Here is a 24,474-nt window from a genome sequence, read left to right as displayed (position 1 = left end):
CACTACAGTGGGGAAAAGGGTAAATTCCTGATGATAGCTCACCATTTCTTTCCCCTGGGAAAATTTTCGTTTAAAAGTCAGTTCAACTAAGTGCCATTTTGATGAAAACCATTCGACAAAGAGATATTTGCTTATTTGTTTTTTCGACAATGTGGAGTAGACCTGTACTGGATATCTTGACAACAACTTTTCACAAAAACATAACTAAGACCAACAGTAAGTCCAAACAGGAAATTTTATTGAAAGTTTAAAGCATTTTCAGAGTAAATTATTTAACTGTCATGTGATGCATAGCTAAACACAGTACTTTAGCAATTTAAAGAAACCACACAGTTAAGTGATCACCAAAAGTGCTCGCTGTCTGTTGAGGCCACAGGACAAATAATACCTACCGAATTCGTTTGAATGCAACCATCCATCTAAAGAACATGTCACGTAAACATTTCTCCAAGTGTGTATTACCTTTCCTTACCTGCACCCTTCTATATACCTGATACACCCAATTAACATATTCATCGTAAACTGTGATTTAGTTTACTACACCATTAGTGCCCTAATCCACACATAATTATTTCTTTCTTTCATCGTACAGGTCCCTATTAATGCCCCTAACCCAACAACTACTCCAGCACTTCTACTTCTCCCTTTTATATTCCAGTTATGTAACTGTGCACTATACTTACTGAAATGTTAACCATCATCATTGTTCTCGAAGATGCATATTGTGCAACAGAGTTGCTAAGCAGAGAATGCAAAATTTGTATATTTTTATTTCTCTGTCTGCAGCCAAGATCTTTAGTTTATGTATATTAAAAAATCTCATGTTGTTCTGTTACTTTATTTTTTCACTGCCTTTTCTCACATCCAGATAAAACATAAAAATGAATGCACTTTATCCAGATATTAGCTTATAACATAAATTTACCAGTTCATAATTTGGCACAATCTGCATCTATTTACATATACTTTCCAACTACCACCAGCATTAAAAAGTTATACTATAATTGCTTGTCTATTGTGCTACATTCAAAAAGTTGCAATATATGACATAAGTGAGCAATAAAGACAGGCAATCATAGGTGTCCATTGCTGATATTATTGTGCAATCTCCCAAGGGTGCTGTTGTGAATCATCATGACCACAAAGGCAACTTACTTAGCCAAGCACCTCATGATTGACTGAGAGAGTGTGCTGCTAATATCAAATTCCCATAACACTCTACTGCCTTTGCAAAATATTAAGCCAGAGCTGTTATAGAAAACCTAGGCTAAAGCAACCCATTTAGTCCAGTTTGTTAAAACCTGTTGTTTGCCCTTTTATCACTTATGATACTACTTAAATATCAAAAAATAAATGTAAAAAAAAAATAACTTTTCTGTGTCAACATTAAATTCAGGTTTGGGAGTTTACAATTTTCAACCAGGTAAAAATACTCACAATATTTTCACATACAAACAGAACCATCTGTGAAGCTAGAATCTGGACTGGACTGGACACTTGGATGCAAATTTATTTCATTTATTCATTTTATTTTATTTTACATTTGTCGACCGGGAGTGTCCAACTGAGCTCAAGCCCTTTTTCAGCGGAGGCCCAGGGAGAAGAGCTCCAAATAGTACATAATAATAATATTACAATAGAGATACACAAGAAGTTACAAAATCAAATTTAATACAGTTGTTATTGAAATTATATAATATTGTTAACTTAGGATGATAACACAAGTATAGAAAGTAATAAGTTATAGTTTAGTAAGTTTTACTAATCTAAGGTTTGGTAGGCAGTGTACACCATAAGCTTAGGAAGAAACAGCAAAGGCAATAGAAAGTAAGTAGTTCAAGCTAAGTATCATGACCTAATTTGACAGAACTTTATAGATAGGTAGTGGTCAGGGGGGATGTGTACAATGGCAGCTCCAGTGTTTTTTGGAATAGTCTTTGGTGGCTAATTTAAATTGTTTGGGGAGAGTTTGGTTCCTTATTTCAAGTGGGAGTTTGTTCCAAGCAATGGAGGGGTTGTAGCTATATAAGTTGCACCCTGTTTTGGATTTTGGTTTATAAACTTTTAATAGGTCTTTGGTTGTGCTTCGAAGGTGTCTGGTAGGGGTATAGTGGGATATAAGGGAGGATAGACTAGGACAGAAGTTGGGCTGATATGGTGTAGAATGTATGATTTGGAGCTGGGATTGTAGGAGCAGGTGAGGTAGTTCTAACCAGTTCAGGTGTTTTAGGGAGAGGCAGTGTTGAGATTTATAAGTTTGTTGGGCAGCAAATCTAACTATCTTGTGATATGTAGTTTCTAATTTGGAGAGTAGGGAGGAGTTTAGATTAGTAAGCATTTGGGAACAGTAAGTTAAGCAAGGTAATAGGTAGGCACGAGTAAGAGAGATCCTAGCTTCAGCGGTAAGGAATTTATTATTCCTATACAGGAGTCCTAGCTTTTGGTGTTTTTCTTGATACAATTGTTTATGTGTAGGTCATCTATGGTAATCCCAAGTAGTTTTGTGCTAGTCTTGACTTCTATAGGAGTGTTGTTTAGGGATGTTATGGAGAAGGAAGATTTGATGTGGTTGGCAGATTTAGGAAGAAAGAGTAGCAATTTAGTTTTTTTGGGGTAGAGAATGAGCTGGTTATTGGTGAGCCAAGTCTCTACAGAGTTGAAAGATGTCTGGGTAGTTGATAGTAGCTCAGAGGGTGAGTCAGCAATGGTGATGATTGTTGAGTCAGCAGCATATTGGACAATGGTAGATTGACGACAAGAGGAGTAAAGTGTGTTAGTGAAGATGTTAAATAAGAGAGGACCAATAATGGATCCTTGGGGTACACCTGTTCTTACTGAGAGGGGGATAGATAGTGCCAAGTCCCATCTCACTGACTGCTGCCTGGAGGTGAGATAGCTAGAGAACCATGCTTCTGTATCTGGAGTGAAGTTAAGATCTGTAAGTTTGCTAAGTTGGAGAGAGTGAGAGACTGTGCTGAAAGCCTTTGAGAGGTCAAGGAATAGACAGGATATGAGTTTATGATTGTCTTTGGCTAAAGAAATAATGTTGAGAAAGGATAGTAAAGCATATTGTTGGGAGGGGGGGTGTAATGGTAGGTGTTTGTGTTTGCAGCACAAGCACAAGGTGCAGAGTTTTTGAGGAGGATAATTGGCTAAGCTTAAAAATGGCTCACAAGGGCAGTTAGCTTAGTACTAATCTATGAATCTATACTATACTTGGGGCAAAAACTGTGTTGAGTAGGAGTGAATAGATTTTCATGTGAGTGATGAAGCATAACTTGTTTGTGTATACATTTCTCCAGGACTTTAGAGAGAGAAGAGAGAATGGCAATAGGTCTGAAGTTGCGTATTTCAGTGGAGTTACCTCCTTTATGAATAGGAAGAGTATAGAACTGTTTCCAGATAGATGGTACTTTGGACTCAGAGAGAAAGCGATTTATAAGGATAGATACAGGTATAGCAAGGGAGTGTGCGGCAATCTGAAGGAAATAAGAAGGGATATTGTCTGCAGATACAGAGCAGGGTTTGAGTTTTGAGAGTAGAGTTTTGATGTAGTTTGTGGAAACAGGTTTGAGAGAGAAGGAGTTCACTTGGTTAGTTACTGAGAGAGGTACAGGGAGGTTGGAATTGTTAGAGGGGTTAGGGTTAAACAGTTTGTAAATTGGTTAGGGTTAAACAGTTTGGAAATTGACTTGATGAAATAGGTGTTGAAGGAGTTGGCAGTCTTTTTAGGTGACTTGTCAGGACATAGGTTTGGTGACGTTGGGTTGCCAGGATGTAATATCTGGTTTATAGCATTCCAAAATTTTTTTTGGATCAGATTTAATTGTTTTGGGGGGATTATAATAGAATTCTTTTTTGTCAATGTTGATAGATTTTTTTGTTCAATTACTCACTTATTTGTACTTTTGCAAGTCAGCTTGAAGTTTGGATTGTGCCCAGATCTTCCAAGCTCTATCTCTGGGTTACATAAGGGTGCGGGTGGTTTTGGACAACCAGGGTGAAATGTTTGCTTTTACCCAAACTTTTCTGAGTGGAGCTAGAGAGTTTAAGATGGCAAGAAAAGTTGAGTTGAAGGCATTTACAGCATCATCTAATGGGATCTGTCTAAGGAAGTTTCAGTTAACTTGGGAGAGAAGGGTTCTAAATGTGTCAGGGTTAAAGGGTAATGAGCCAGCAAAGTTTAGGTTTATGGGTAGCATGTTGGAGGACTTTTATAGGTGAATGATCACTCAGGGACTCTGATAGTGTTTCTGGATTATGGTATTTATTGGGTTTAGAAACAAGTATCCAATCTATCAGGGAGCTAGAAGAGTGAGAGTTATTAGTATGGGTAGGTTTAGTGATAAGTTGTGTAAATCCATAGAGATTTATATGTTGTGGGGAGTCAGGGTTATTTAGATGCAGCCAATTAATGTTTATATCCCCAAGAAGGATGGTTTAATTAGGGATGTTTTGGGAGAGGTATGATAGTACATTTTCCAATAGGGGAATGTTATTCCCCTGGTGCAATATATATGAATATTACTGTGATGGTGGTATAGATGTTGAGCTTAAGGTTTGCTGCTAATATTTCAGTGGGGATAAAAGTTTCTCTGATGTACATTATTAATAATTGAACAATGAATGACATCAGCATGTTATGCATGTATGTAATTCCATACAAGTCCTTCCTTCCATAATGTGAAGAAAATTTGTTGTATTTTTATTCTGAATTCACCACTTCCCATCCCTATGATCTACCATGATATGTAGAAATACATCGGTCAACAGAGGAAAATAAAAGTAAGATTTACATACAAAGCAAACTACAATGATCTTGTAAACAAGCCATTCTCAGAAAATCCTTAAGGAAATAGCATTCATTAATTCAACTAATAATAATAATAGATAAAAGCAGCCTTGCTGAATTAAGGGCTCACCCCCCATAAGATAGCATAGCATTCATTGAAAGACTAGTCAAAAAAATAATCAACTAACAGATAAAAATCTTCATGAATTAAAAACTCATACCCCCCCCATTAAACAGTGTGGCATTCATTAGAAGTCCATCTCTTTTCTCCACATTGATCAGTGTAGAGTTCATCGAAAGTTTAATCAGTAAAAATAATAAACGACTAATAATAAATAAAAACAGCCTTGATGATGAATTAAGAACTCATCCCCCACAAATAAAGCAGCCAACAATGTCCCTATCTGCCCTGTATAGCAATAGCAATAACCAGTATTGGCAGCAATGGCAGAAAGAAAACCCACAATTTTCCTTCTATGTTATTCCTTATAAATCATTTACCACTTTTCATCAGAATCCGTGACAAATCCAGAAATAATAATCAGAGACAAATCTGAGACACTTAAAATATTAGTATTGTTAACTTGAGTCGTTGACAAAATAAGAGAATTTGAATTAATATACTTTTTTAAATAGTAAACTAATATATTATAATTCTAATTATTGTAATTATTTAAGTGCAATTCATCTCCCAGCCATCCACAACCCCTTTTCCCATTTTTGCACATGCAGTTGGGGGTGTCACTTCAACAGTGACAATCATCTTGAGCCAAGGTTCACAATGCTGGGTGGCTAGCCCTGCCATGGTTGTTCTTCCATACCATACACTTGCATGCACACTCACACGTATGGACAATTTAGAGTGTCCATTCTACCCATCTCATGTCCCTGGAATGTAGAAGGAAACCAGAGCACCTGGAATAAATTAGCCTAGTAACATCCTATGAACCTCGTATGAACACAGGTGGACATGCAGATTCCACAAAAAAGTCACCCCAGCCAAGAAGCGAACTGAAGAACCTACTGCTGTGAGGTGACAATGCTATCTACCTCATCACTGTGCCACCCAAACTTCTCCATAAATGTTAATACTCAAATTTCTTTCTAAGCAAAACAATTCTTGGCACATATGCAATTACAAACTGCTCTGCCCAACTATAGCTTTCAGCTTGTCTGAAATCACAGCATTTCTTAGAATCATTACAAACTTTTAAATACAAGCACAAAACCAGCAAAAGGTCAAAGTAAATCTGGGGACTGCTCTGTTCAAGAATTTTGCAGAACATAGCTTACAATTACAGCCCCCCATGACTACATTTTATTTATTTACCAACTCCAGAGTTGCACAACAGTGTAAAAAGAGAAAAGCCCAAAAATCATGATTCACACTTCAGGCATACAAACAAACAAAAAAAAAATCACTATGGAGAAAGTGAAGAACAAGATGCACATCAAGGAACTGTCCTTCAAAAGCTGAAACTTCACCCAGCTTATTCCTAACCAAAAGCAGGGAACCAAAAATACTACAAATCTGTTAGCAGAAAGCTGCTTTAACAAAACTAGCAGACGAAACTGAATAAATCCAACAGCACAGGAATACTTTTACAAAACTAACAGATTGGACTGCAGATATCCAACATTATAAACATGCTTCTTTTTTTCTAAACCATAAAATGCTGAAGTCAGAACAAAAATGAAAGAAACTCTTCAAACTATACTGACAGAAAGGCAAAGGCTCCCACAGAAGACTTTCTGCAATAGCTGTGGTTCTGTGTAATCTACCATTGGAGAAGCAAAGAATGGGGTTACTAATTCAGTTTACCTGCAGATTTTGTACGTTGTTCCTGTATCTAGCCATACTGCAGCAAGAGACGCATGCCAGTCAGCTGACCTGTTAGATATAAGAATGAAATAAAGATAATTTCTGTACTTCATGTCACTTCTACCTGCAGCTTTAAAAGAGTATTGCATGTGAACTGGTGAGAATGTGCATTTATGATATGAAGTGAAACACTAGGTGCTCAAAGAAAATTGCTTAAAATTTCTGAAATTACATTTTTAAATTAAATGTTAGAGCTAGCGTATCCACAGGGTGAGTGAATTAATAAAAACAAATAACAGGTAGTGCTTTACATGTTGTGGGTGCTAAAGATATAGCCCTGTAACTGTCTTCTCCTTGTATGGCCTCCTCCTCCTGCTCAGAAGTTTTTGGGGCAGTGCCGGAGGCTCATCCCATATAGAAAACATAAGGACAAGTAGACACCCATGCAAGATGACATGGAAAGGGGGTGGGAGGTAGCCTAGAGTTTTGCACGTCCAAGTAGGATGTTTTTTGTGGCTCCCCCTGCTTCCCTTAAAGGGAAAAAAGATAGTTATAAAAAAAAAAAAAAAAAGTTTTTTTGTTTTTATTTAGTACAAATTTGCACCCTATCCAAGACAGCACCTAGGAGGTTGTTCCATTCGCCCTTTCTATGCTACTAAAGGATGGAGATTAATAAAATAAGATACATACAGAGCTGACCAGCAAGAACAAAATGGGACGGTAAAAGGTAAATAGGAGTGCAAATAATAGAATAACTGTGTCTCCAGTGGAAACAATATTCAGATGACCAAGTTCAGGAGTTAAAAGCCTGGCAAGGAGAGGGTGAGAAGGAGACGGGCAAAATATGCTAACAGCAGAAAAGTAAGAAACTAACAGGAGATAGTATTATGTAATTTATGAGAGGGAAGGAAATAGAATATATAGAGAAATAACTAAACTAAATCTGTGCCTTTCTGTACTAAAGAAAAACTCAGTAGATCAAAGAAAGCTTTAACAATCTGCAGTCACAGCAACCACTCCTTATAGCTAGTCTCCTTTTTTGAGTATCTTTGTCTTTGGTTAGCCCCCTCATTCAACTTCCACTCACAACTTGAAAACACATGTAAAAAATATTCGACCCACTTTTCTGTTTACGAAAATATCCCCGTTTTCTCCCACACTCCACCAGGTCTGCAACAGGGAAAGGAATTCTACTCCCTCGACTCAAATTTAGTCTCCCTCTTGTATCAGCAGCCTCTGTTAATAAGTGCAGCACAATTCAAACACTAGAAAACACAATATGTGGATTTACTATACATTTCACAAGAAAGAACACCATTATATAACACTAAAAAAGGTAAAATGTCTCCCAGTTAACCAAAGACCAGACCTGCTCTTAGGATCTTACTGTTCAAACTCCTGCATGAACATGCTCAAACTTCCTTTAACATCACAACTAATAAAACATACCCCCTCATACAACCTAAGAAACTTGAACCACTCAGGCCCAAACTAGGGGAGTCCCTCGCACATGAAATTAAAGACTCATCATCTTATTTCATGTTCCATTCTCTGCTAAAATCACATTTAGTTACTCAAGCAGAATGTATCTGTTACCCCTCAGGTCACATAAATTACGTCTACTTTAACTCTTCAACACTCTAACTCAACCACTAGGATCCTTTGCTCCTTTCAACCACTAGGATCCTTTGCTCCTTTTCACATTTCTAATTTATTTTACATTATTTTTTCAAATGTTTTGAAAGTTTTGTACATATTCTAAATTAATACATGAGATTTACTATGCATCCAAAGCATTACTCTACCATTGTTACTGTTTTACTGTCACTTACATGTTATTGTACGTCTGGTCAGCTTTTGACCCTGGGCTGAAACTAAAATTGGTCAGAACTGATCAGTGCTCTACCTTGGTAAACAAATGCAGATAAATAAATAAATAAATGATAGAAAAGACTGAAGAGAGATATAAATAAAAGTTACAGAGATAAGAGAACTATGAAGATACTTTATACTTAGCAGGGAGTTTGCAACACTATATTGTTTAGATATTTATTATTTTTATTAGAATGCTTTTTATTGAGATTGGCTTTGTGGCTCTGTCTCTCTGTGGTTCTGTCACACTCTCTTTTTTGGCAATCTCACAGCCACAAATCCAATTTCTATAAAGAGCATTCTAATAATGACAGAGAGAGAATATTTTAGCTTTTCAGTAAAATATTGTCCCTCTGTCTTTAACGAGAAATTGCTCAGCATTTTTCCCTTGTCTCGGACATAGTTTTGTTGTGTGTTTCTTTAAAAGCAACAATGCAGAAAACAGATTAAAAAAGTAGACATGGGTGTTTAGCTAAATGCTTCATGCAAATCCAGTGTCAGGAAGGGTAAGGAAGGATCAATGCCAGCTATAGCGATCTTGGACAGAGGGAGTTAAATCTGGCCTGGGAACGTCTAACATGTGGATCACCTGTTTGGACTGGTCTCTGGTGCCTCTTTTCCTGTAGATTGTAAGAAACACAGACTAAATCCAATACACTCCTCTCACAAAACTCACTAGTCAGTAATCTGGTCCCCCTCCCCCAAATCTTCGTTTTATAACCTGTCTATGCAGTTAACAGTGGTGTACGGCATGTGTGTTTAACTGTGAAAACTGGATGACCCTGAGGATTGCGTTTTTGGGGAGGCAGCTGGTTTTAAGTGTGCCCAGTCTTAAATGTTATGTATCCTTAAATTTATTTAATAAAATAAACATACTTGCAAAATTGCTTGCATTTGAAAATTTGGAAATTAATATTTAGTATGTAAATATTATGCAGTAACAGTTTCCAAGATTTTCTTTTCTTTTTTTTTGCAACCACATTGATGAGTCAGCTAATACTGATTGAAATGGTACTAATAACAGACTGGCCACCAACACCAAAGTTGCTTGCTACTATCAGTGTATCTGTACCTACCTGTCTCTCTGTTATGATCTTCTGCCTGTTCCTGTTACTTTTTGTTAGAATGCTTTTTATTGAACTTGACCCCTTGTGGCTCTGTCTCTCAGTGGGTGCAATGCAGATGTAGCCCTCCCCCCACACAATTCACGAGTGACATCCACATCTACATTCTGTTGACAAATATGATAATTTGGTATGCAAGGGCAAATCCTGCAATACTTCCTGTTCTGTCTGGCTAATGACAAAGGGAAAAATTGTACTTAAAGACTAAAAATAATAATGGGGGACAATATTTTAGTCTTTAAGTAAAATATTGTCCCTCTGAGGTACAATGTTTTACTTAAAGACTAAAAGATAAAAAATAAAAATATAAAAAAGATTTTTTTAAATAAAGAATGCTTTTTATTCAGTCGCTCTAAAAGTAAAAAAAAATAAGGAAGAAGAGTGAAAACACAGACATGCTGATTTTAGAAAAGCATTTGAGATTGCTTTTGTTGATTCCTGGTACTTCTTCTGGCATCGCATTACCACAATAAGCAAAACCAATCTCAAATGCTTTTCTGAAATCAGCTTGTCTGTGTTTCTTTTTCAAAGTTTTCACTCTTCTTCCTTATTTTTGATTTTTAGAGCGACTGAATAAACAGCATTTTTTATTAAAAAATCTTTTTTAATATTTTTATTTTGATTTTAGTTTTCCTCAGTGTTAATTCTGCCTTTATTTTATATACTTCCTAGTTTTTGTACAGTCTAAGGCTTGAAAAATGTCCAATTCTTTATCTAGTGCTAAATCTGATTATCTTAGCAAACTGTCTCTAACTCAAACAATTATGATGCTATAGGCAATGACAATTCTCTTAATGAGTGAATCAAGAAGTCAACACGTCTCTTGTTCTTGCTTGAGCTGAGTTACATATGCATCTATAGTCTCTTGAGTTTGCTGATATCTGATGAAGAATAAATACCCTAACTGTAGAAAGTTTGCTCTCTTTATGATATGATTGTAATTTATTTTCCTTCCTGCTACATTGTATTTTTCCACTTCACTGAGAGGTCTCAAGTACCAATGTCTCTGAAGCTACATAGTAACTTGCAAACTTCAGATTCAGATTTAAGGCAAAAAACGCCCAAAAAGCACCAGGCACCTCTGCAGAAACAAAAAGCAAATGTACAAATCCAAGAAAAGCTGCTGAGGGTAGGCTCCAGGATCAAAAATAAAGCAACCTCGAATAATAGTAACAGCAGTACTGTCTTTAATGCAAACACAAGCGCTTTCACACTGAGCATCTTCAGGTGTACATACAAAGCATAAAAAAACTAGTAAATAAGGCACTACGGAAGCAATAGAAGCCGGCAAATAATCCAACAAATAGAATCACAACTATGCGAAATAAATAATGTGAACTTTTAATGTAAGCGCTTTCGGCAAGTAAAATAACTTGCCTTCATCAGACAAACAGTTTTTTCAAAGCATCAGGTTCTTTATATATGCTATTAGGCCAAACTAATTAAGCAATCAGCCTAAATAACAGAAACACAAGTTTTAAAGCAGCCTCGCCACTAACAACATAGAATAAATCATTTAAAACCTACTTATTAAAAAGAAAACATTAACAATCAAAGAATGCAAATATTCTAATAAAAAAACCATAAACAAAAATATTTATATACATATACATATTCCAAAGTGCTGTTCACATTAGAAATAAACGTGAGCCACTATAAATGTTGTTATTCCCTAAGTATATCTTCCTCATAGTTCCCAAAGCAATATACAATAGCCTTACCAATATATAAAAAACTAAAAATATACGTGGAATATATTAAAAATAGACAATATTAATATTTAATTTCCAGCTCAATAAACTAGAAGTGTTTATATATATAAACAAGTTAATGTCACCTTATAAAAGCCAAGTATCTCAACATGCATTTAATAGAGAGATTCTCATTCAAACCTGGGAAAACTTGTGCTCTTGTTTTAATCTGCCACATAAGTTCATCAGTTTTGAGAAGGACTTGCCAAGGTCCTCCTCTAATGTCAGTTTTCCTATGTTGTAAAATTGCAAACCTAAAGGCATGATCAGGGTGATCTACAATGTGTTTAGCCAGAGCATTATTAAGATCATTTTTACTTATAGAATAATAATGCTCGTAAATACATTGTTTAAGTTTCCTTTTGGTTTTACCGATGTAAAATGCATCACATAGAGTGCACAAAGCCACATACGTAACTCCCTTAGACTCACAATTGTGTCTATGATTAATTTTGTATGTTTTATTATTAATGGGAATTTGATTGGTAACAAAAATATATTTACAATAAGAACATGTTCCACATTTAAACATGCCTTTAGTTCTATTTGTACATTCTCTTTTTCTCTCTGGTTTACATAGTGCTGATGAGATGATATTGTTACAGAAATTAATGTGTATTGTGCTCATGAATAATGTTTTTTTATTTAAAGAACAGGTGTATTGGCAAAAAAATGGTGTGGCCATGGGGAGCTCATGTTGCAATAGTTATGCAAATGCAGTTATGTTGACATGGGAATTAGACTATTTGGTTAAAGGACCATTTAGCCATTTGATATCATTTTACAGGAGGTTTGTTGATGACCTCTTTATTTTATGGAAGGGTAATGTATCTGAATTAGAGGCATTTGTTGAATATATCAATGGTACAACGCAATTTTTGAAGTTCACTTTGAACTATTCAACAGAAGGTATTAGTTTTTTAGATGTATATGTAGAAAAAAATGGGATGGATAGGATATCTACTAGATTATTTAGAAAGGATTGTTATGTGGACAATCTATTATCCAGAGAAAGTATGCATCCCAAATATGTTTTTAAAAATGTAGCGCAGAATCAGTTTTTTAGAGCCTCTAGGCTGAGTGTTAAAAATGAAGAGTATCAGAAGCAAATGGTTAGGACTAGACATGAACTCATGGAAAGGGGCTATGATCAAAGTGTTATAGAGAGTAGTGCCATGGCTGTTAGACAGTTGAGAGAGACAAGAGCTAAGCCTTACTTCTCAGGGGGGCCTCCCAGGGAAGTGAAGAGAAATGATAATAAGCTTAAGGTCTGTGTATCCTATTCTAGGGATATAAGGAAATATACAGACATTATTAATGAGCATTGGAAGATATTAATGACGGATCCACAGATTTGTGCTATAGTAGGTTTGAGACCTCAATTTACCTTTAAAAATAAAAAGAATTTGAAGAGAAGATTATGTAATGTTAAAGATAGAGTTTATGATAAGGTAGTTTATGGAACCAAGCCATGTGGTAAATGTGCACAATGCAAATACATTAATGAAAAGGTGTTTTTTAAGCATCCGGATACTGAAAAAGTTTTTGATATTAGGGTTGATGCCACATGTGAGACCGCACATGTGGTATATTTGGCTAGGTGTTTAGCCTGTAATAGTTTTTATGTAGGCAAGACGGATCGTACCCTAAGAGAGAGAATTAGGGAGCATATTTATCACATTGGGAAAGGGTCGAATGTTAATGCTCTAGCAAAGCATATTCTAAATATGGGTGAACAGCATAGTTTTCATTTTATGGTAGTTTCTAGGACCTATGAGAATATAAGGGGTGGAGACATTAGGGCTAGGACAGAGGAGATGGAAGCAAAATGGATTGTTATGCTGAGAGGTGCCTATGAAACCTGTTCTTGGTATAATCCATTATTACAAGAATAAATTAATTCCAAAACACAGCACTGTCACAAAAGCATCCCATATCACTATGTATATGTATATATATATATATATATATATATATATATATATATATATATATATACATATGCAAAGACAAACTCAATGAAAGAGTCATGCTCCCACTAGTGATCTCTGTACCTATCTCTCACATTGTCAGCTAACACAACTCTCAACTCATTATCAGGGCCAGCTGTAGCAAATAACAGCTTTGCACGACAGGTGAATAACCTTCTAAACACCCCCCCTACCACACACACACATGCATTTGTACAAGCCCTGTATGCACTTTCAGCAAACTGTTAGACTAGTTCTGTGAATCCCAGCTGCACAAGTAAATGAGACAGGTGTCATCTATTTTCAGCAGTCTGGATGGGTACCATATCGGTTCACTGACAACCAGTTCATCAAAAAAGTAATTGAACGGAAACAAAGCAATCAACTTGATGTTTGATCTAGGTATTTGTTTTCTGTAAGGGGAAGGTATTACACAGTGCCCATGCTGATGGCATTACCCCTACACCCTAGATTCAATATGTAAACTCTAAGATGGCAGAACCTTAATGAAAGGGCTAACCCAGAACACAGTGATCTTATTTAATGAAGGTGCATTTTGACCGTAAGCTATTAGAAGAGCATTTGGCCATCATGTTGCTTGTAGGCTTCCTTCTAGATGATGGGTCTTCTAATGGATCCTATTTGTACAGACTATCAGTCCTTAACAACAATGCATTTCATTGATCGTGGGCTCAGTGTCTGTGTACCTCTAGCAACAACATTTCACAGCTCTTCTGCTGTTAACTCCAAAACCTTGCAGAACTCTTCCTACACACTTCAGTATTAATATACATAAATATCTGCAGTTTTTATCTAACAAGCTTGTATGTTTTTTCTGGACTATTGCTCCCTTCCAGTACTTCATTGACTGAAGGCTTGTGTCTTTTTGGCCTATACTTTTGCTTTTTTATAGTCCTTTTATATATCTGTATTTCTATCTATCACTCTATGTATCTATCTATCTATCTATCTATCTATCTATCTATCTATCTATCTATCTATCTGTCTGTCTGTCTATCTATCTATCTATCTATCTATCTATCTATCTATCTATCTATCTATCTATCTGTCTACCTATCTATGCATCTATGTATTTAACTATCTAATCTATCATCTTCCTAGATTTTGGTGAACTTCCAGATATTTACATATAGAAATAAAGTCAGTTCTGCAGTTTTAATCCAAACAAGGAAGAATTTAATGGAAAACTGTAGTCTGTAACTCAGAGATGAAATCAAGGTATTTGTATAAGGCACTGTAGCAAATGCCTCCTATGTCTACAGTTACATACATACAAATATTTCAAGCACAGGCATTAATGCCCTTCTAGCTTGACAAGATACCGAAACACTTGTTCCCATGGGCAGTTAGTTCACTGGATCTAAGATGCACCTCCCAAGGATATTAAACTGCAAATTTTCTTAACTATTGCAAGCACTCAATGATTTCACTTTCACTCCAAAAAAACGCAAACCTTAAATCAGAGACCTAGTATGAACAGACTAATGTATCGTATTTGTCTAGTCTAAATATGGTTCCTCCACCTCCAGAGCACTGTTGGGTCTTCCCTCAGGTGATTTACTATGAATGCTAATGTTTCCATAAGAAGTGTGCAATCAATTTAGATTCTTATTAATCAAGTCATCTCGCTGTTCCACTCACTGCTTCCTCCTTCCATAAGTAACAATGTACATGACAGAGTATGAAACAATTTCAGTACATTGGCAAAACCAGGGCATAGCCTTGCATAGTAAGCAGTGTAAAGTAAGGAAGAGCACAACCTGAGTAATAAATGAAAACAAAAACGGGACACAAAAGCTGTTATACAAATATTATACTACTATTTGCTCTGAAATCACAGTTAATGAAAATGTCCTGCAAATTATAGTTACATCTGACATCACTCGCTTAAACTCATAACAAACGTGTAATGACTGAAGAAGCAGAATTCCTACAAGACTTTTTAAAATTAAAGTCTGACATGTCTTGCAGAATTTCCTGTCCTTAGAATAATTTATTCAGTAGAAAGTTATGGTAAGGCATGTAAAAAAGGAGCGCAAACAGCTTTCAAAACTCAACAGCCACTTTTATAAAAAAATCACTTGATTGTTGAAATACTGTATAGGGAAACAAGATGCAATAATGTTCTCAAAAGAACTTCATTTGATTAAACCAGATCAAAGAAATATACAGTGATATGCTCTATATTCTAATGCATAAAACTTATCACAGATAATGTACGGGGAAGTACACTTTCTCAGTCTTTGCCTAAATAAAGGTGGAAGTGCTTAATTAATTTACGCATTTTCACAGTTATAGTTTGGTGAACTACTATTTTATGGCTTGGAATGAACCCGTTCACTTCTTTCCTGTTACTTCTCATGTACGTCTTTAACCAATTGCCCAGTCTGCTGTAAGCAAGCCAAAGTATTTGCTAACTCAGCAACAACATATAGTTTGCAGAGTTATGTAAACAGCATTTCCCGTGAAAGAAATTAAACAATACAATGTTGTAAGAAAATATGTTGTAAATATATTCAGTGGGAATAAATGGAGAGGCCCATTAATTAAATCTTAAAGCAAGAAATCTTTTTGCACACTTATCCATCTATACTTAGAAATTATTGCAGCATTAATCTAAGATTTCATTTCTCATCCCAATATGAGGAAAGTCTATGATAACATCCCCAGAGATTACTGACATTAGAATTTCAGATGATTTTCTTCTTTCCGTGAAAGTAATTTACCATAAACACAGATGCAAATTATCTTGCGATCCAAGTTTTGTCATGCTGAGTTGAAACACTTTAATGTTTTCACATAAATTACTGCAGTATACCTGTAAGCAGTGAATGTGGAAATCAAGGACAAATAACCCTAAGACATTATCAGAAACTTAGCTTGCAATAAGTGTAGTGAGCAGTATCTGTGCTTTTCTTCCTTGGTCGTGTGCAGCCCTCTTTTCAATATAATAAGACCTAATTAATTACTAGGGGTTCTTACTATCATTTACTTTGTTACTGTTTTGTTTTAAACAGGTACAGGTTACTGGACCCAAGTTTTCAGTTAGATTTGAACAGATTGGTAAATTAACAATATCAGGATATAGAATAGGGCATAATAATTTGTATGTGCAGGCAAGGTGAATATACATTACTTTCTGTTCTAATGGAATTCTGTTTAAGCAATGTAAGCCCTTGGTTATTTTACAGTGGTGAGGGTAGGATGAGTGGTTATCAATAAAGTTGGCTTTTCTGTTGTATGCTGCAGTCATTTGTGAGAGAACACATTTTTAGGATTACCAATGGATGCGATTCCTTATTATACTTCAAGAAGTGTGGTCTGTGTTAATTTAGAATAAGAATACTGTAATTCACCCAGCTGGTCAGTATCTTAAAGCCATTTTGCATGTCATATGACTGTCGTGCTAAGTTATCAGTACTGTGAACAAGTGTGGAACTGCCTGGGTAATGAACCAGTCCAACTCTACTAGTGTGCTCCTTTTTATGATTAGCAAAAATTAACAAATAGTAAGGACCCAGAATAGATTTGTGCCTCTGCTATGTTAGATGTCAAATGTAGGATCCTGAGTTCTGCCAAACTTCAGCACGGGATCTAAATGTAGCTTGAGAATCAATAGATTACTTCTTGGCTGTAACCAACATTTTGAAGACTATCATACCTCTCACCTGTATAGATTTTCATAGAAAATCCAGATTTTTGCCTTATATGTTTGAGCCGTTCCTCATAACATTTGCAGTTTTCTGGCAAATCACTTAGGATTAGTGTCATTACATGATGACAGATGTCTGAGTTTCGAACTTCCTATTCTTCAGAAAACACATGCTAATGCAAAACCTGTTATTCTAACAACTTTACAAGTTTATACCAGCAATAATTAAAACCTCTCCCTGATTTTGGACCTTTGTCCTCCCATTATTTTTGCTTTGCTCGGATTTCTTGTACAATGAGGTTGAGCTTTAGTTATGCAGTCATAGTGTAAGCTTCACTACGTAAAAGGCTTTTGAAAAGCATATAAACAAAGCTGTGGAGCACAGACCTTCACATTGTTAATAGTGATATGCTATAAAAAGGTTGTGGTTGGTTTAGGTATTAAGGAAATTGTTTATGGACTATACAATCCTTTATGTTACACAAAGGGCATATGGTACTGATCGGCCTGTAGGTTTTCACCTTATAAGGCTCTCTTCTCTTGAATAATGACATATTCCTTGCCTACTTCCAAACAGTGGGAAAACAGCCTTAATACAGGCTGCTAATGATAACTTTTGATAGTGGTAGAGTACTGAGTGGAGCCATTCTTTTGATATTCTGGAGGTAAAATGCTCATAGAAGCTGATCTGTGTTCTTTAAACTCAGACAGTAACTTTATGATGAAAACACAAACTAAAACACACCAATGGCTAAGTTCTGTTTACTGGTTTGGGGACTGTCTTTTGGTTTGTGTAGTACTGTAAGGTAATGAATGCAAAGAAACTGGTGAATACATTTGCAGTATATTTAGAAATTGGTAGGCTAAATGGACTTACCGTAGTCATATTGATTTTAAAGAGCATTTTATCTGCTGTGTTCCAAAAGCCAGTAAGGTTATCACATTTTTGTCCTGTTGCTATATAAACCAGTTGTCTGTTTGATCATATCTAACTTTATATGTGTATGTATCTGTCACAACACAACAGAACTTACTTATGATAAACATCAGCTATCAGTGGAGTTCTGTAAGAGAGCACGGTTCTGAAACCCAGACTGCATTATTATGCACATTTCAAGGTCAGACATGAGTGCAATAGAAGGATTCATATCTTATACATTTTGATCTCATATTTGAGATCATAAAACCTTAGAGTGAGAATAATAATGTAGCATAGATGTTCAGGGAGTTACAGGGGGGCTTGACCTCATGTAAAACTTTGCTTACATATATACAGTATACATATATGTCAGTCTTTTGTGCTTTGATCATTATTTCTAGTTGCCAAAAGTCTGAAGATTGACATTTCTGTATTGAGAGCACATAACCTGAGTGTATATGTGTGTGTATGGTCCAGCATGAACATACATATATATTAACCTATATATATAGACTAACCCTTTCCATCCTAATGCCTTTATATACTCCCAACCTTTGAAAAAATCCTTGAAAGGTTAGATATGAAGTTGTTGTCTTCATTTGCTCTTCAACCTGTGGGGTACTCGGATCTGGCATGAATCCGACTCGGCCTCATTTCCAGCATCTAATCTGAGCTCCAAGCTCCTCACCTACCCATAATGCCCGTGTCTCCCTCCTCCCTTCAGGTCTTGTTTGCCACGCTAGCATAAGCATCGTGATCCCCTGCTCTGAGCTTCTATTTAGGTAAGTGACTGAATTTTTTGTAAGTCTCTACTTTCCATGCTGTTCATGTTGGTAAAAAAAAAAAAAAAACAGCTGATGGCCACACTCTATGCCTGGTATGATTAGGGGTTTCCCATCTAGCGTCCTCCTGTTCCCTCGGCTTCAACCCCCGCGCATTGATGGACAGGAGGAACAAACTAATCTTAAAAGGCCTTCTTCCCCCTCCTACCACCGGGGCCCAGATCTCCTCAACCTTGACCTCTTCTGCTACTTCTTCTGTTACTTCTGTCTCCACCCTGGCCTCTGGGACTCAATCTCCCACCAAGAGGTCCAGGAAAGGGGACAAGCATAAACACAAGGACAGGCAGAGTAAGCAGTCCCCTGATCACTCATCTTCCGCTGGTCCTCCAGCCAGGGTCCGCTTGATCCCATGACCGGAGTCTCCCTGTCTCCATTCCCGTCACTTGTCCCCAGAGCCAGAGGAGCTTTGGACCCATTTGCCAGCCTTGGCCTCACCTCACCAACCCTCTGGGCCGGTATCGGTGGCCTCTTCATCTCAGTCAACCTGCAGCCTTTCCAAAGCAGAGGTGGACAGGATGATGAGGAAATTTATCCGCACCCAGATACAGATCTTGCCTGTCTGGAGTTGGGGCCATGCAGTCCACGTTCCTACCAATTAATCCTTCTTCGACCCAACTTCCGGTTTCAGAGCCTTCGGATCCGAGGACTCTTGGTGTCGAGGGGTCGGTGCCGACGGTACCTTGTACTTTGATGCCAGCCATTACCTTGAGTAGGTCAGATCCGATGAGCTCAGATCCATTCAGCTTTCAGAGACACAGCCTCATGCTAGATCCAAGGGTAAGGTGTCAGCTCCAAGTCCTTTGGAGCAGAGCCTTCCAGTTGGAGTCTCGGTGCCTGGAGGTTTGGCTCTGACTCCCCTGTTGATCCAAAGGGTGGTGGACCCATCTGTAGTCCCCTTTCAGACAGTTCACTCTCCTTCTGCCTTCGATGTGGTGGAGAGGGTTCTCTCGAGACCATTGAGACCCTTGATGATCTCATCTTCGGAGACCACGCTGGCTCCCTCTGTTTCCTAGTATGGATTCCACCATCCTGCTACCTCAGGGACAGCCTGCTGCCTCTTCAACCCAGGGAGCTCCCACACGGAAGCAGCCAGACATTTTTAAGTCCTCCACAGAAACTCCCCCCAAGGAGATGTATCAGAAACATATGTGCAAAAGGAGGCACATTGACTCCCCACTGGAGTCCCTCATGGAGGACACCAATTTGGAGGAAGGGAAGGGTTCCCCCTGGTCACCCCCGGAGGGATCCTTCATCAGCGAGGGGGGTGGTCTACCCAGAAACTCAAATCAGATGAATTGATGTTCCTGGAGGTGGTTGGTGCACGGCCATCTAAATCCTGGGTTTCCCCTCCTGCAGATCCCCTGGTGGAGCTAATTACATCTTGGGCATGGAAGGAACCGGACATGGTGGAGCTGATCCCCAAATGGCCCAACAAGGTATTGAGTGCTCCCTCAGGTAGGATCCACTGGACCAAGGGATCCTCTGTAGATGCCATGGTAGTGGCAGTGGCCACTAAGAAGGAGCTTGTGCAGGAGAGCTCCATGGCCCATCTGCCAGACCGAGAGTCCAGGACAATGGATCTCTTTGGGAAGTGGGTGTACGCTTCAGCCACATTTTCGGTAAATGTGCTGAATTATATGGCACACATAACTAGACTCCAGCTAGACCTTGTCAAGAAGTTTGCTGGGTCTACCCCAGGGTCCATGACAGTGGAGAACCAGAAGTTTTTCTCTTCTCACATGGCCATCCTCATGTCGATTGCTAACACCTCTATGTGGCTTCTCTCTCATGCTACTGAGGGTGCCGCTAGAGCTGTTGGGACAGGCGTTGCTATCAGGCATCATGCCTGGCTCCAACTCTGTGCATTCTCGGAACCATTTAAGGCATACTTTACTAACGCCCCATATGACGGTTCCACCCTCTTTGTAAAGTCGGCACATGACACTCTTGTCCAGAGCGAGAAGAATGGGAAGACACTGTCTGCTGTCGGGATCCACTTCTCCACCCCCCAACTAACATTTTTGAGGAATCAGCAAGGGGCAAAGAAGATGTGGTTCCAAAAGTCTCAGAGCTACTCCCAGGACACTCAGGACTCGCCTTACCCTAAAGGCAGAGAGGAATTCGATAGCTGCTGCCCCCATGCACCGGGGGTCCGAGGAATCAGAGGTCTTGAGTGCCTTTCTTGGACAGACCCACACATAAGCCTGAAGGGTTGCCTGGCTGCTCAGCTTTGGAGGCAGTCGGGGGACACCTCTTGCTACACCCAACAGCGTGGGAGTCTATCATGGACAATGGTTGGGTGTTGCAAATTGGATTCAGAGGCTATTCTATCCCTTTCAGTCACCTCTTCCACCCATGCAAATGGAGAAAGCAGCACTGGAAATTGCAAAGCTGCTAGAAAAGCGAGTCATCCAACCCATCCCCCCAGACCAGACCAGATTAGGCATTTATTCCAGAATGTTATGATGTCCCTATCTTGCCTTCCTTTTTGTTGGTTGGGTTCGGAGCTGACCCTGGGCTTCGACTTGGCCATATTCTAAAGCTTAAGAGCTTCTGCTGGCTCGATTCTAATCCCTATCCCATCATGCCTAGCACTAGTTACCCAGATTTCATTTGCCACTTGAAGCTTCAAGATTGCTGGATACTAAGTCAGGCTAAGGTTTTTGAATTTTATTGTTGTTTTCTAGTTTAAATCTTGATATTTCTTCAGTCTCTCTGTAGTTTAGTACTGTTTGTTTAGCCCCTTATCTCCGCTTTCTGGTTGTTGTTGCTGTTGTTTAGGCCGCCATTCTTTTTCCAGGCCTATTCCCCTTGTCCGATCCGTTTTTCTTGGAAGATTCCCCCTTACTCTTAGCCCATTCTAGTTAGAGGGCTTTCCCCTTATTTTCTCCTTTTTCCTTTTCTGGTAAGGAGTAGCTGTTTAAGTTAGAAGCTCTCCTCGGTCAGGGGAGTTGTTGTTTAACTTAGAGGCTCTCCCCCCTTCCTTTCCATCTTACCTTCTGTTTTTAATTGTTTGAAAAAAAAAAGGTTAGTCCTTAGTTTTTAGTGGTTATTGTTTGTCTGATACCTATAGCTTTAGGGTATCTTAGTTACTGTATTGAGCTTTGTTTTTGTTTTTTTGATAATGTCCAAAGAAGCGCCCAAAGAATACAAACCTTCTGGAGTCAAAAAATGTGACTCGTGTTCCCAGAAAATGTCCCTGACTGATGGACATATGAGTTGTGTTTATTGTTTGGGGGCCATGTACCTGCAGGACTTATGTTCTATTTGCCATGCTTTCAGTGCCAGAGTACTGCAGGAGTGCAAAAACAAGCTTATCTTGCAAAGTTTACTTAAAGGGCCTTTTACAGGCTAGTAAACCAGGAAAATCACCCAAACCGACAACTTTGTTGGTTCCGAATTTGGAGCCGTTGAGACACTTAGAAAAATCTACCAGTTTGTCGGATCCGAAACCTCTCGGGTCTGACAAGACCTTATCTCCTGTGGTTCCATCAGTGTCCTTGGAGCCATCTAGGAGTCATAAAAGAACTAGATCTTCTTCATTGGAACCAGTGTGGTCCACTACACAGTCACCGCTCCTGCAGTCTGTGATGGGCAGTTACCAATTGTCCACCCAGTCCTCTCAATCATCCAGGAGTCTTTCGGATGATAATGTGGAGATGGTGGTGAGGAGGCTTCTCAAGACACCATCTCTCGCCAAAATATTATCGAGCCCAGCCCATATGGATGTGGAGCTGACTACTCTTTCTCCCAGACCATCTTTTCCTCCTTTGACTCACCTGAGTTTGAAGCTGGAGTGCATGGAAGTCATTGTGGTGAAACCATTGCTTCTGAAACCTCCAGTCTCTCAGTTATGACATCCGCTCCGATCTCCTCGATTCCTCCTTCTATCAAGGGATCTGGGATCTGACACTCCCTCATTGGCTCCGAGGGGGGAGTGGCATCGGAACCTTGTCTGACCCTACTCTCCCTCTTGGACCTTTGGCACAGGTGAGCTCAGCTCCTACATCAGCTTTGGAGCCATTACCCTCGGTGCGGGAGAGGTCTCTTGACTCTTCGGAGTCGGGGACACTCTTGGGCCAGGAGCGTGGTGCCTTCAAGGTGATGAGGAGTAAGCTGTCCTCTCAGACAGCTCCTCCCTCGGCTTCAGCTACTCTGTCCCCTATGGTGCCAGTGTCTTCCCTCTCACTACCCCTCCATTCTAAGCTCAGGGAGCCAGTGCCCCAGGATGCCCCATTGGGTGACCCCCCTTCTGAAACCTCCCCAGAGCAACCCCCTGAGAAGGTCCCCTGGAAAAGGACATGTAAGAGAAAGCATGTAGAATCCCCTGAGTCTCTGACATCGGACACGGATTTGGAGGACTCAGAAGGGTCCCCGCGGTACCCCTCTGAGGATGTCTCATTCTCCACCTTCCTGGAAATCCTCAGGCAGAGGGGTGGGTGGAAGTCCCTTTCCCCTTCTGAGGAAGAGTCCATGTACCTGGATGCATTCAGTTCCCGACCCTCCACCTCTTGGGTGTCTCCACCCTTCAACCCGCTGCTAGGGGTAGTAAGTTGAAAGGTGTGGAGTTCTCTGGAATCGATGGAACCAGTTCCATGGAGGCCCAACAAATGCATAACAGCCCCTGATGACAAATCCTTTCTATCCAAGGGTGTGCTAGTTGAGGTTATGGTGGTGGCGGCGGCCACTAAGAAGGAATTAGCAAAGACTTCTACATCTGTCCATCTGCCGAACATTCACATATGATGGTCAGATATGGGAAGCGTGTCTTTTCTTCAGTGGCCTTTACTCTCAGGTTGCTGAATTATTTATCCCATTTCACCTGAATTCAGAGGGATCCCCTGAAAGAGCTAGGAGATACCTACAGGATCCTACAGCTGCAGAAGCTGCAGATAAGACTGCTTCTCAGCTTGTGACCTTAACTTTGATAGTTCACTCTTCCATGCAGCTTATCTCCTATGCAGCTGATGGAGCGAGCAGGGCTGCAGGCACAGGAGTTGCCTTACGATGGCATTTCTGGATGTGCCTTTGTTAATTTGCAGAACCTTCCAAGTCCTCCTTTACCAACGCCACCTTTGATGGCTCATCATTGTTTGGGCCTAAGGTAAAAGAGACAGGATGGCAAGACTCTCTCTGCCATGGGAGTACATTTTTCCATGCCTTCTCAACCTTACCCCAAAGGTCAAAAGGGTGGAAAAACGTGGTTCTGGAAATCCCAGGGAACTTCACCTGATGCACATGGTGAATTTTCCCCCTGGGGCAGAGGGTGGAATAATAATGGGAGACGCTGCCCTTGTGGCAGAGGTGGTCCGCAGAGTCAGTGTAACAGAGATACATTCTCTGGGAGGCCCTTCCAGTGCTCCTGAAAGGGAGTCTGCCTGCCCACCTCTGGAGGCAGTCAGGGGAATATTGCCACTGTACCCAGAAGCCTGGCAAGAGATCACAGACGACACATGGGTACAGTCGATAATATCCAGGGGATACAATATTCCTTTCTCCATGCCACCTCTTCCCAAAAACAAAAATCCATCCCAGATGTGCCACCCAATCTGAGGGAACAAACAACTCTAGAAGTTCAAAAGTTGCTAAGAAAAAGTGTCATCCAATAAGTCCTCATAGACCAAATTGGATCCGGAACTTACTCAAGGTTCTTTTTAGTACCAAAGAAAACAGGGGAATAGAGGCCCATTTTGGACCTGAGCAGATTCA

This window comes from Protopterus annectens, chromosome 7.part0 (genome assembly GCF_019279795.1).
Source record: "Protopterus annectens isolate FY-2018-M chromosome 7.part0, PAN1.0, whole genome shotgun sequence".
In the NCBI taxonomy this organism is placed as follows: Eukaryota; Metazoa; Chordata; order Ceratodontiformes; family Protopteridae; genus Protopterus; species Protopterus annectens.
The sequence above is the reverse complement of the archived record's forward strand: the minus strand, read 5'-3'. Positions refer to the sequence as shown.